The 15,174-nt window shown below is 38.0% G+C and overlaps 1 protein-coding gene across 3 annotated transcripts in view; it reads left to right on the top strand.

Moving 5' to 3' along the window:
• Positions 1-15,174, top strand: part of NDUFS4 (NADH:ubiquinone oxidoreductase subunit S4) — a 119,174-nt gene that overhangs the window by 31,155 nt on the left and 72,845 nt on the right. The gene's annotated exons all lie outside the window — the stretch shown is intronic.

Raw genomic sequence — 15,174 nt, 5'->3', positions numbered from 1 at the left:
TTTTTCAAATAAATTCTCAGCCCCTTTCTCTCTTCCTGTTCTGGGACCTCTATACTGTGAGTGTTAGTATGCTTGATATTGAGGTCTCTTAAACTATCTTGGTTTTTTTTGGTTTTTTTTGGCGGTACGCGGGCCTCTCACTGCTGTGGCCTCTCCCGTTGCGGAACACAGTCTCCGGATGCGCAGGCTCAGCGGCCATGGCTCACGGGCCCAGCCACTCCACGGCATGTGGGATCTTCCCGGACCGGGGCACGAACCCGTGTCCCCTGCATTGGCAGGCGGACTCCCAACCACTGCGCCACCAGGGAAGCCCCTACCTCGTTTTTTAAAAATTCTTTTTTCTGGTCAGCTTGGGTTAATTCTACTTCTCTTCCAGGTCCATGCTCTGTTCTTCTGTATCATTGTTGATTCCTTCTAGTTTATTTTTAATTTCAGTTATTGTATTCTTTGGCTCTGTTTGGTTTTCCTTTATATTTTCTATGTTTTTGTTAAATTTCTCACTTCATTCATTCTTCTCAGAAGTTTGTTGAGATCTTCATGATCATTACCTTGAACTCTTTATCAGGTAGATTGCTGATCTCTACCTCACTTAGTTGTTCTTCTGGGGTTTTGTTCTTGTTCCTTCGTTTGGAACATGTTCCTCTTTCTCCTCATTTTGCCTAAATTTCTGTGTCTATTTCTGTGTGTTAGATAGGTTGATTACATTTCCTGAGCTTGGAGAACTATGCGTATAGGTTACATCCTATGGGGCCCAGCAGCACACTCCACTCTGGTCACCAGACCTATAAGCTCTAACGCTGCTCCCTGTGTGGACTGCATGGGCCCTTCTGTTGTGGGACCAACTACTGGGGGTGCATTGGTAAGCAGGGCTAGCTCTCAACCTGGTTGGCTGTGAGGCCCTGCCTTTTGTGGTGGCTGCTGGCCTGCTTGTGGGCCGGGTCGGGTCCTGGTACAGCTGGCTGTACCACTAACTGGGGGCTTCCATGGTTGGTGCCAGCCTGCTGGTGGACAGGGCCAGGGACTAGGGTGGCTGGCTGTGAGGCCCAAGGCGACTTCAAGCTGGTACTGGCCCACTTGTGGGCCAGTAAGCCCCCAGCACTAATCAGCTAGTGGGAGGACTCCAAAATGTTACTTGACAACACCGGTGTCCTCATGGTAGGATGAGCTCCCCAAAATGGCTGCTGCCAGCTTCTGTGTCCCCAGGGGGAGTCTCAGTTGCCTAGCCTCTCTGGGAGGCTTTCCAAAATCAATAAGTAGGTCTGACCCAGGCTCCATTCAAATTACTGCCTCAGCAGTGGGACTTGGATGGTGTGAGATTTTATATGCGCCACTTAAGAGCAGAATCTCTGTTTCCTAGAGCCCTCTGGCTCTCTTGTACTCAAGCCCTCTTGGCCTTCACAGCCAGCTGTTCTCCTCTTCCTGGTGCAGGACCTTTGGGCTAATATATCTCATTTAATCTTCTCAGTATTTCTATGAGGTTATACCTCGGTTGACTAAAGGTAGACGATTACAAATTCTTAGGATAGGAATGATCTGCTGTCCAGTCAGGTTAGGTAGTAGGGTTCACTATGAAGAGATAGTTCACAGGCCTTATGATGAGAATCTTGGTTCACTAAAGATAAACAATAGCAGTAGTCTGATGGCAAGACTGGTCAAGTCAGGCAACAGTGGGAGATCCTAGGTGCAAATAGAGCTTTAGACCTTGAGTGTTGTTCTAAAAGTCTAGGCTACTGACCTTGCTAGATTTTAAACCTTGTTCAGTGGTGCACACGCAGTTTTTGTAGACAGTCATAAATTTCAAGTACCACCATTTCATCAAGGAAAAAAATTTCAGTCTTGATTTATGCCAATCAAAAAATTCCTTTGTGGGGCTTCCCTGGTGGCGAAGTGGTTGAGAGTCCGCCTGCTGACGCAGGGGACACGGGTTCGTGCCCCGGTCCGGGAAGATCCCACATGCCGCGGAGCGGCTGGGCCCGTGAGCCATGGCCGCTGAGCCTGCGCGTCCGGAGCCTGTGCTCCGCAACGGGAGAGCCACAACAGTGAGAGGCCTGCGGTACACAGGGCAACAAAAAAAAAAAAAAAAAAAAATTCCTTTGTTATAAATTTTGATAATCAGTTTTGAAATTCGTGTCTGTAAGTAGCCACTTCTGGAGTGTATAACTAACCATTCCTAGGGTGTAGATTAAAATTAAGTTGTATACATTAGATGGTATTATTAATACTGAAGTTTTTGTTTGTTTGTTTTTGGCTGTGCCACACGGCTTACAGGATTTTAGTTCCCCAACCAGGAACTGAACCTGGGCCCTTGGCAATGAGAGTACAGGGTCCTAACCACTGGACCGCCAGGGAATTGCCAAGATTTTTTTTTCTTACTTCAACAGTTAGACTTAGCTAAAACATTTATTGATCCTTGGCCAAGTGCCAAGCACTTACTAAGGCTTTATATATGTTGTCTCATTTAATCCTCACAGTAACCATATGCATTGAGTAAAAATATGGTCAACACTACTTTCTAATGTAATATTTTGAATTGATAATACAGTCACAGAGTTCTGTGTTTATAAAATAAATAGCATGTAAGGGTCTTCCTCTCATCTCCGTTCCCCATTTACCACTGCTCTCCCCACCCCCACCCCCAAGAAATCATTGTTATCAGTTTCTTATGCTTGGAATTTGTCTATGCATATTTAAGCAAATACATTCTTATTTCTTTTCGATTTTTCCATAGATGAAGCATGCTAATTGTAATATTATAATATTTTCCATTTTGTTTTCAATTTTACAACTTTTTATAAAAATCTTCACACATGCAATAGAGTATAATGAATCCATAAACCCACCACATAAATTTAACATTGTAAATATTTTGCTGTTTTTTGCTCATTTTGCATTTATGTATTATATGTATATAGAAAAGAAAAATACATGTATGATTATATATGCATATATATGTATATGAGCAAAATGCACATACACATATAGTCTTTATTATCTAATCTATTTGAAAGTAAATTATAAATATCGTGGTACTCCATTGTTAAATACTTCCATTTTTAAAAGTAAACTACTACCAGCCAATGAAGGATTTTAAGCAAAGGAGTGGCATGATAGGATGTAATTCACTGATGATGTGGAAGACGCCTTTAAGGAAGATAAGACTAGAGTCAGGGAGGCCAGTTAAGTGTTGGATGTATTAGTCCAGCTGAGAGGGAATAAGGACAGAAATAGAGTAATGGATTTTGTAGTATTTTGTGGTTAATTAGACAGAAAAAGAAGTTAGCTGTTTACATTTCTTAGGGAAAAATCTGAGAAATATGTGTTTGTTAATCCTTTGTAGGGTTCCTTTTCCTCTCTTGCCACTAAATGAACTGGTTTTATTTGTTATTGGAGGGAAAGGAAAGAAGATTTATTTCTTTCTACACCAGGCCCTCCATGTCAATTATTTAACATGTTATTTAATTCTGACAGTCATCCTGTGAGGTATTATTATCCTTATTTTTGCAGATGAGGAAATTGAAGTGCAGAGTTGTGAAGTAATTTGTTCAGGATTGTTTTGCTCTTAAGTGGCAGATACGGAATTTTAACATGGCTCTGACCAACTCTGAAGTCACTATGTGACCATTTTTCACTTAAAAAAATGAAACGAATATGAATGTTAGTGATTTTTTTCTTCTCAATGTATTTGTAATTATTCTTAATCATGTAATCGTCAGCCTTTAAGAAATAGTGTGCCTAAGTGTACCAGATTTCCTGATGGACATACACTCCATCTTTGTGAAGAGTAAGCAATACCTACCAACTAGCTTTCTCTTTGGTGTAACATTGCTAGATAATGAATGCTGTGCTGTTCAGCTATCATGTGTTACAATTTCTACATACGATTCAAACCAATCCCTGATCGTTTTATAGTGGTTAAAAGTTTTAAAGTAAAGATTCTTAAATTGAAGCAAATAAGCAACAAGTTCGAATAGTTCAAAGTGAAGATAAAAGAATATAAAATACATAGCCTTTTTAAAAAAAAGTTAGATGGGCTGTCTATGATGAAGCAGTAGCATTAAAGGTGGTGTGAAGCAAATCATATAACGACTTTTTGACCCCTTCTGAGCTTTGGAGGCACAAGTAAATAAATCATGTTGACCTTAAAGACCAAAAATGGGGGCTTCCCTGGTGGCGCAGTGGTTGAGAGTCCGCCTGCTGGTGCATGGGACACGGGTTCGTGCCCCAGTCTGGGAGGATCCCACATGCCGTGGAGCCTGCGTGTCTGGAGCCTGTGCTCCGCAACGGGAGAGGCCACAACAGTGAGAGGCCCGCGTACCGCAAAAAACAAAAAACTACATTTTTGGTCCTTTTTTTTTTTTTTTTTTTTTGTGGTATGCAGGCCTCTTACTGTTGTGGCCTCTCCCGTTGTGGAGCACAGGCTCCTGATGCACAGGCTCAGTGGCCATGGCTCACGGGCCTAGCCGCTCCGTGGCATGTGGGCTCCGTGGCATGTGGGTTTAACAGCTTCAATTTAGTCTTCTAAAAATTTGTAGAGATATGAGTGATTGATACATAGAGAGTACTTCTACATACATACATGGAGAGACTTTCTCTAGGCAAAACTATAAATCTTTGGCTTTGACAAACTTTTGTTTGTATGTTTCTCTTTATTGGTAGTGTAAACCAGGGTTCAGCAGTTTCTTCACAAGGCATAGTCTTTTTTTTTATTAATTGTAAAATATACATAACACAAAATGTACCATTTGCACCATTTTAAAGTGTAGTTTAGTGACATTAAGTACATTCATACTATTGTGAAACCATCACCACCATATAGCCCTGGAACTTTTTGTCATCTTCCAAAACTGAAACTCTGTACTGGTTAAACAATAACTCGCCATTATCCTGTGTCACTAGCCCCTGGCACCCACCATTCTACTTTCTGTCTAAGAATTTGACTACTTTCGGTACTTCATATGAATAGAAATCATGCACTGTTTGTCCTTCTCTGACTGGCTTATTTCACTTAACATTTCTTCAAGTTTCATCCCTGTTGTAGCATATGTCAGAGTTTTCTTGCTTTTCAAGGCTGAATAAAATTTCATTGTACATATATACCACATTGTTTTTAATCCATTTATCCACCAGTGGACACTTGATTTTTTTCACTTTTTGGCTACCGTCAATAATGCTGCTATTAACATTTGGTGAACAAAAACCTCGTTGAGTCCCTGCTTTCAATTATTTTGGTTAAATAGCCAAAGTAGAATTGCCTGATGATATGGTAATTCTATTTTTAATTTTTTGAGGAATTGTCATACTGTTTTCCATAACACCTCCACCATTTTACATTCTAACTGGTTTCAATTTCTCCATATCCTTGCCAATACTTGCTCCTTTCTTCCTCTCTCCCTCCCTTGTTCCTTTTGCCATCCTAATGAGTAAGATGTAGTATCTCTTGGTTTTAATTTACATTTCCTTCATAATTAGCGATATTGAAGATCTTTTCATGTGCTTATTGGTCATTTGTATACCTCCTTTGGAGAGATGTCTATTTAAGTCCCTTTGTTCATTTTTGAATTGAGTTGGTTGTTGTTTTGTTGTTGAGTTTAACTAGTTCTCTATATATTTTGCATATACCTCGTCACATAAGTGGTTTGCAAATATTTTCTCCAGACCATTTCTTTTCCTTACTAAATTACATTCCATTGTATGGTTCTACCACAGTTCACCAGTTTACTTATTGAAGATGACATCTTGGTGGTTTCCAGTTTTGGGCAATTATGAATAAAGCTGTGATAAACATTCCTGTGCAGATTTTGTGTGGACATATGATTTCAGTTCAGTTGGGTAAACCCTAGTAACACAGTTGCTGGATTGTATGTTGAGACTGTTTAGCTTGGTACGAAGCTGCCAAACTGTCTTCTAAAGTGGCTCTACATACCATTTTGCATTCCTACCAGCGTGAATGAGATGTCTTCTTGCTCCACATGCTTATCAGTATTTGGTGTCAGTTTTTTGGATTTTAGTTATTCTAATTACTATGTAGTGGCATCTCATTTTTGTCTTCATTTTCAATTCCCTGATGACATATGATGTTGAGGCACTTTCATATGCTTTTTTGCCATCTATATATCTTCTTTGGTGAGGTGTCTATTCAGGTCTTTTGCTCCCTTTTGATTGGGTTTTCTTATTGTTGGAATTTTAAGAGTTCTTTATATATTGTAAATAAAAGTTATTTATCAGATATGTGTTTTGCAAATGTTTTCTCCCACTCTGTGCTTGTCTTTTCTTTCCTTAAAGTGTTTTTCACGGCTTCCCTGGTGGTGCAGTGGTTAAGAATCTGCCTGCCAATGCAGGGGATACGGGTTCAAGCCCTGGTTCGGGAAGATCCCACATGCCGTGGAGCAACTAAGCCGGTGCGCCGCAACTACTGAGCCTGTGCTCTAGAGCCAGTGAGCCACAACTACTGAGCCCACCTGCTGCAACTACTGAAGCCCGCCTGCCTCGAGCCCGTGCTCTGCAACAAGAGAAGCCACCGCAATGAGAAGCCCGCGCACCGCAACAAAGAGTGGCCCCCACTTACTGCAACTAGAGAAAGCCCACATGTAGCAATGAAGACTTAATGCAGCCAAAAATAAATAAATAAGTAAATCTATTATTTTATTTTATTTTATTTTTTTACGGTACACGGATCTCTCACTTTTGTGGCCTCTCCTGTTGCGGAGCACAGGCTCCGGATGCGCAGGCTCAGCAGCCATGGCTCACGGGCCCAGCCGCTCCGCGGCATGTGGGATATTCCCGGACTGGGGCACAAACCCCTGTGCCCTGCATCGGCAGGCGGACTCTCAACCACTGTGCCACCAGGGAAGCCTGATCAGTGATCTTTGATTTACTATTGCAAAAAGATTATGATTTGCTGAAGGCTCAGATGATGGTTGCATTTTTTAGCAATAAAGTTATTTTAAAATAAAGGTATGTACTTTTTTAAAAAAAGATACAATGCTATTGCACACTTAATAGATCACAGTGTAGTATAAATATAACTGTTATATGCTCTGGGAAACCAAAACATTTGTGACTTGCTTTATTGCTATATTTGCTTTATTGCAGTAGTCTGGAACTGAACCTGTAATATCTCCGAGATATGCCTGTAGTTGTTTTTCAAAATTTTCTTGGTTATTTTTGTGAATTTTTTCTTCCTGATAAGGATCATCTAATTTTATAAAAATTCTGCTAGGTTGTTTATTATTATTATATTTAATTTGTAGATTAAAAACTGACATCTTTATGGTAAATTAGCTTCCAATTATTTATAAGACATGACAAAGTACAGCAACTCAATTCCTTCCTTTAAGGCGTTCCAGACCAGTAAAGTTATTCTTTAATGGCCAGTGTAGCTCAATGATTTGACCTTCCTAAATATGAACTTTTCACATATATTTGTTGTGTTTTGTAATATAATTATCATCACCATGACACCTATATCTCTTATTCTCTTTGTTTTAAGCTCATGTATATTTATTTTGATATCCTGTTGGTATAAACTTGGGTATATTTCTTTCTCCTTTACATTTTCCATCATGCCCTCCAGTTTCTTTGTTACCACCCTGTGAAACCTTGCCCACATTCTCCTCCTTATTACTCTTCAGTTCCATTCCAAAGTCTGGTATGTGAGCATAATTACTCTTATCCCTCTTGCACAAATCTCCTTAGTCTGTTGGATGACTCTCAAAGGATTACTTTAAGGTTTTGGCTTGAGCTGTGTCCAGAGGCACAACAGCTATAAGATCCTGCTACAAGTTCTACCTGGCTCAGAAGAAAGGGAAAATATCTATGAGCAGGATATTATAATTTTTACTGACTTGACCAGTTGAACATTTTAAGATAATATTAAGTACTTATGTAAAGATTAAAAATTATTGCAATAAATCTGATTTAGAATTAAATAACTAATTTGTGAATAGATTATAAACTGTCATCACTGTTATTTCCACTGCATTAACCAAATTTATAGGATCTTTGCCTTTCCTTTTACTCTACATATTTTCCCAGAATATTAAGATGGTCTCCTGACCTCCCATCTTTTTCCTTTTTAAAAAATTATTTATTTATTTATTTAGGCTGCATTGGGTCTTCATTGCTGCACACAGGCTTTCTCTAGTTGCGGCAGGTGGGGGCTACTCTTCGTTGCGGTGCGAGGGCTTCTCATTACAGTAGCTTCTCTCGTGGAGCACGGGCTCTAGGTGCATGGGCTTCAGTAGTTGTGGCACGTGGGCTCAGTACTTGTGGCGCATGGCCTTAGCTGCTCCATGGCATGTGGGATCTTCCTGGACTAGGGCTCAAACTCGTGTCCCCTGCATTGGCAGGTGGATTCTTAACTGCTGTGCCACCAGGGAAGCCCTTGACCTCCCATTTTTATTTTTTCTGTTAACAATTCATTCTTTCTTGCTTCCATCTAGTGAGTACAGTATGATGAAGACAGTTTAAATTTTCTCTATAGATTCAAGATTTTGAAGAGCTTTAAGATCATCAACTTGAAGGTGACTGACCCAAATATCAACATATTTTAAGCCTGAGATAGTTATTGTGGCACAAAGTATATGGATATATTATTACCTTATTATTTCTGCTAGAACTTTTAGTAATATTTCCTTATGTTTTAGTATGGAACTGAACACTTTCTGATTTAATGTGAATTTGGGTTAATTCAGTTTGCGGTAAATTGACAACAAGCATAATTGGTTTTAGTCAAAAGGCTGAGGATTCATTGATTCATTAATAATTTTTATAGGATTAGGAATTTTACTTTGTCTATAAGTCCAGCAGATCATTTCTGGTCCATAGAAGTTACTGGTTTAATTTTAATGTTTTTAAAACCATATTCAGTTATTTGTAAGGATGTTTTTGTTTATCTATAGTTGAACACAAAGTACCCCAATATTCATTTGCTTGAAACAGCAACAGTCATTTGTTTTACTCAGAAATCTGAAATTTGGGCAGGGCTTGGCAGGGAAGCTTATCTCTGCTGCAGGTGGTGTCTGCTGGGATGGCTCAACTTGGGCTAGAGAATCATGTCTAATAGCTCGCCCACTTGGCTAGCAAAGTGGTATTGGCTGTTGATTCCTCTTCACATGGGTTTTTGTGGGGCAGGCTGGACTTCCTCACAACATGGTGGCTGGGTTCCAAGAGAGAATATCCCAAGAAACAATGTTCTAAGAGACAAGAAGTGGAAACTGTTAGCTTTTTAAGGTCTGAGCCTGGAAATATGCATAGCCTCACTTCCATATTATATTGATCAAGGTGTCACAGGACTAGATTCTAGGAATAGGGAACATAGACCTCCAGCCCCTCATGGGAAGGAGGAGTGTCAAAGGAATTTGGAGCCATGTTTTCAAACTGCTACAATAATATGGGAGTTTTACTATTCTTAGTTGATAAAGTTAATTTGCTTCAGGAGGAGAATAGTGTTAGTACTTGGAGTCAGCAATATGATTCTTATTCAGATACTATTTTTACTGCAAATGATTTCTTTTTATCTTTTCACCATTAAGACTTTTTGAAGAGTATATTTTGAAGTATTAAAAAAGTATTTGTAAGACGTCTATGTAGAAAACCACAAAACTTTGATGAAAAAAAACCAAAGAAGATCCTAATAAATATACATGGATAGGAAGATTCAATATTGTTAAAATGTCATTTCCTCCCAACTTGATGTATAGATTCAGCACAGTTCCAATCAAAACCCCAGCAAGCTACTTTGTGGATGTCAAGAAACTGATTATATACTGGAAGGCAAAAGACTCAAAATATTCAATATAATAGTGAAGAAGAATAACAAAGAGGACTGACACTAACTGACTTCAAGATTTAGTATACAGCTGCAATAATCAACACAGTGATCAGCAAATAAATCAATGGGTAGAATTGATAGTCCAGAAATAGACTAGTCAAAGATAGGTAACTGATCTTGGAGGAAGGAGCAAAGGCAATCCAGTGGAGAAAAGATAATCTTTTTAATAAGTGGAACTGGAACATAACCACATGCCAAAAAAAAAAAAGAATCTACACATTGACCTTACACCTTTCACGAAAATTAACTCAAAATGGATCATGGATCTAAATGTAAGAAGCAAAACTATCAAACTTCTAGAACATAACATAAGAGAAAATCTAGGTACCTTGGTTTGGGGCTGAGTTTTTAGATACAACATCAAAAACACCATCCATGAAAGAAAAATATAGATGAGTTGGACTTCATTAAAATTAAAAGCTTCTGCTCTTTGAAAGACACTTTAAGAGAAAGAAAAGCACAGAGTTGGAGACAATATTTGCGAAACACATCTGATAAATGATTTTTATCTACAATATACAAAGAATTCAAAATTCAACAATAAGGAAAAAAATTCAATTTAAAAATAGGCAAAAGATCTGAACAGATACCTCACCAAAGAAGATATGTAAATGGAAAATAAGCATATGAAAAGGTGCCTCAACATCATATGTCATTAGGGAATTGAAAATTAAAACAACAATGAGATGCCACTACACACCTATTAAAATAGGTAAAATCCAAGAAACTGACAACACCAAACACTTGTTGTGAGAATGAAGAGAATAGGAAGACTCATTTATTGCTGGTGGGAATGCAAAATGGAACACCCACTTTGGGAGACAGTGTGGCAGTTTTTTACAAAGCTAAGCATAGTCTTAACATATAAGCCATGAGTTGTGTTCCTAGGTATTTACCCAAAGAGTTGCAAACTTATGTCCTCACAAAAACTGCACGTGAATATCTTTAGCAGAAACAACCCAAATGTTCATCATGAAATTAATGGATAAACAAATGTGTATATGCTTTTGAAAGTTGTAACTCCTTAGATTTTTAAAGAAAATCAGATTATGAGTTGAGTAGTTATTCCATAGCATTTTCATAGGGAATTATTAAAACAAACTAGAACTATAATCAGTTCCACTTATTAGAATCACATAGACTCTTCAGTAGAAAAAGAAGAGAGGAGCAAGTCCTCATTTTACACATTTACAAAAATGAAATCGAGATGCAGAGACGTTAAGTGATTTGCTCATAGACACAACAGTAAGTAGTAAAATTCAGAGTTAGAAATAAGATCTCTTAATATCCATTTCCAGGATACCTCATTGTCTTACAGGAAACTTATACAAAAAAACTAAATAGAATAAATTGTTTGTATACTCTAATAATAATTGATTAGTAACAGTCACAGCCCTTTGGGCTCAGAATTAAGATTGACACTTAAGAAACTTGGAAATGTGAACAGACCAGTTAAAACAAATGGGTAGATAGCAAGGCAAGTTCATGAAGCAAACAAAAATTTTAAGTTTCTCAAAAATGGGTACTAGGGACTTCCCTGGTGGTCCAGTGGTAAAGAATCCACCTTCCAATGCAGGGGACATGGGTTTGATCCCTGGTCTGGGAATTAAGATCCCACATGCCACAGGGCAACTAAGCTCGTGCGCCACAACTACTGAGCTCGTGCGCCTCAATGAGAGAGCCCACGTGCTGCAAACTACAGAGCCCATGTGCCCTGGAGCCTGCACACTGCAACTAGAGAAGAGAAAACCCGCACACCACAACTAGAGAGAAGCCTGTGTGCCATAACGAAGAGCCTGTGTGTGGAGACAAAAGATCCCGCACGCTCAATGAAGATCCTGTGTGCTCCAACTAAGACCAAATGCAGCCAAAAAAAAAGGGGGAACTAAATAGCAAGATAAAATTACCATTTATTTACTAATCATTACATATTAGTCATTTCTGTATGTACACTTAACTTCCTAGTATTATGATACATGGCCCAATAAAATATGATTATTAATATTTGACTGTTGGCTGTTGCTAATAATGCTGCTATGAATATTACACATATCTGTTTGAGTCCCTCCTTTCAGTTATTTTGGGTATATACCCATAAGTGGAATTGCTGGATCACATGTTAATTCTGTTTAGTTTTTTTAGGAATTGCCATACTGTTTTCCACAGCAACTGCATTTTACATTCCCACCAGCAATGCAGAAGGGTTCCAATTTCTCCATATTCCACCAATGCTTATTTTTTCCTAACCATCCTAATGGGTATGAAGTGATATCTCATTGTAGGTTTGACTTGCATTTCCCTAGTGATTAGTAATGTTGAGCATCTTTTCATGTGCTTATTGGTTATTTGTAGATCTTTAGATAAATGTGGCTTCAAATTCTTTTTCCATTTGTAATTGGGTTGTTTGTTTTTTTCTTGTTTGACTTCCTCCTTTGAAACTCATTATTCCTGTGTACCGATTTGTAGGAGCTCTTTTACTTTTTTTTTTTAGCCCTGTTGCACAGCTTGTGGGATAAAACCTGGGACCCCACCCGTGAAAGCACTGAATCCTAACCACTGGACCGCCAGAGAATTCCCTACCTATTTTGGATATTGATCCTTTACTGTTTTGTGTTGTAAAGATTTCTTGTTTGTTACCTTATTATTATTATTATTTTTTTGTGTGGTACGTGGGCCTCTCACTATCGTGGCCTCTCCCGTTGCGGAGCATAGGCTCCGGATGCGCAGGCTCAGCGGCCATGGCTCACGGGCCCAGCCGCTCTGTGGCATGTGGGATCTTCCCGGACCGGGGCACGAACACGTGTCCCCTGCATCGGCAGGCGGACGCTCAACCACTGCGCCACCAGGGAAGCCCTACCTGTCTTATTCTTAATTTATACTATTTTGGTTTAGAAGTTTTTTTGTAGTAGCTTCTGTCATTTTTTACTTTATGCTTTCTAGGTTTTATATTTTGTTTAGTAACGTTTTTATACTCTAATATGACTAAAAATATTTTCTTTACTTCTTCCACTTCACTGTTGTGGTGTTCTTTACAGGCTAATAAACAAAAAGATATTTGCTATATAGTTCATATTTAATCTAAAATTAACTGTAGATTATATTTTGTAGGTATAATTAATTAAATGCTGTGTTTGTAATTGACTCTAGATCTCTGTTGCTACCTTAACTATCTAGAATTGGAGGAAAATTTTTCTCCACATCTGAGGTTTGTTTTTTAAGAATTGCTGTCTCTGTGTTTCAGGAGTAGCTACTTAGCACATGACTTAATATATATAACCCATATGCACATATATATACGTATACATATATACATTATGTGTTTTTTACTTAGGCAAATTTTTCTGAAATAAATTATATGTGAATATATTGTTTCAAATAATAAATAAGAATTTCTACTTATAATTTCTTTGCATTCTAGCCTATCTTTTTCTTACAAAAAATTTTTATTTTACTTTATTTTTAAAAATTATTTATTTATTTATTTATTTTTGGCTGTGTTAGGTCTTCGTTTCTGTGCGTGGGCTTTCTCCAGTTGCGGCGCACGGGTGGTGCGCGAGCCTCTCACTGTTGTGGCCTCTCCCATTGCGGAGCATAGGTTCTGGACGCGCAGGCTCAGTGGCCATGGCTCACAGGCCCAGCCGCTCCGCAGCATGTGGGATCTTCCCAGACCAGGGCTCGAACCCGTGTCCCCTGCATTGGCAGGCAGATTCCCAACCACTGCGCCACCAGGGAAGCCCTATTTTTATTTTTAACTCTTCTGGTAATATTATTTTACTTAACATCTTTTGTCTTTTATTGTGTTGCCTTTTACATACAGGCTGATAAAAATATAAGCATAATTTTTCATCTGTGTATTTGTTTATAATAGTTATCTGTTTACAGAAAATGACATACAGCTTCATTCTTGTGATTAGTTGGAGATCAATCTAAAATTATTAAAATATATCTACCATTAAAGTATATATACTTTAACATTTTAAAAAATTTACTTTGGGTTACAACTAATGTACAATAAGATTTTAACATACAATTTAAAAGAAAATTGTTTAAATCAGTCAAACCTACTGTATAATTTTAAATTACACAGTTCGTGGATTACAGAGTTTTAATCTAATTTCCACTATTTTGATCTAACACTTCTATTCATTAGAGGAATTAGGTAGTTCCATTTTCTTGAAATATAGCTATATTTTCTTTTCCTTTTAAAATATTTATTTATTCGGCTGTGTCGGGTCTTAGTTGTGGCATGAGGGATCTTTCGTTGTGGTGTGTGGTCTCTGTGTGTGGCATGGGGATTCTAGAGCACGCAGGCTCAGTAGTTGTGGTGCGTGGGCTCTCTAGTTGTGGTGTGTGAACTCAGTAGTTGTGGCCCACTGGCTCTAGAGCACGTGGGCTTATAGTTGTGGTGTGTGGGCTTAGTTGCCCTGCGGTATGTGGGATCTTAGTTCCCTGACCAGGGATCGAAGCCGCGTCCCCTGCATTGGAAGGCAGATTCTTACCCACTGGACCACAAGGGAAGTCCCTACATTTACTAATACTTCTAATATTTCAAGTTTTCCTGAGTTCCCTTATCATTGCCTCACTTTTTTCTTGCAATATATGGATTTATTTATAAATACTCAAAATGTTCTTATTGTCATATTATTGCTCTTAGTGATTTCCAGAGTAAATAGATTTTAAAAGGTACTTAATTATACTTCTTTAGTATTATAACAACTAGAACATATATTTTAACTGTTTGTATAAATAATTTAAAATAATATCCATGTAGGTGTATTTTGTGTGGATAGATTTCTGAGCAAGGTATTTATAGTGATAATGGATTGTATTAATTAGGGGAAATAATTGATATTTTTAAAAAATATATGTTCATGAAACAAAGCCTTTTGTATTATGAGTTATCTTTATGTTATTAGTAGGTAGATTTTCTATAAAGCTGTGTACAATGTAGCTGTTGAAAGTTGAACATTTGGCATGAAGTTTTGCATGAATTATTGCTGATTATATTGCATTAAATAAAAGAATTGAATACTCTATTCAGTTGGTTTGGAAACTCAAGTCAATTGTGTATACTAACTTACTTTCTAAAGAGAAATCTACATAGGATGGTTTAATATTTTGGAAAATTCTAAAATGCTAAATTGTCACAATCATCGATGGCTATTGCATTCATTAGTATAAACTACAGTGTGTACATGAAATAAAAAAAATCTGTTAGCTTTTCATAATTTCCTTGGGGTGAGAGTGGGACCATGCTAATACAAAGGAGTTAGATTCTGTGCTGATTTTATTTCTGACTTAATATTTCTATTTCAGCTATTCAGACTTTATTCAATTCTGTG

Source organism: Delphinus delphis, chromosome 3 (assembly GCF_949987515.2).
Source record: "Delphinus delphis chromosome 3, mDelDel1.2, whole genome shotgun sequence".
NCBI lineage: Eukaryota > Metazoa > Chordata > Mammalia > Artiodactyla > Delphinidae > Delphinus > Delphinus delphis.
Note: the sequence above shows the minus strand (reverse complement) of the source record. Positions and strands in the feature narration are given on the sequence as shown.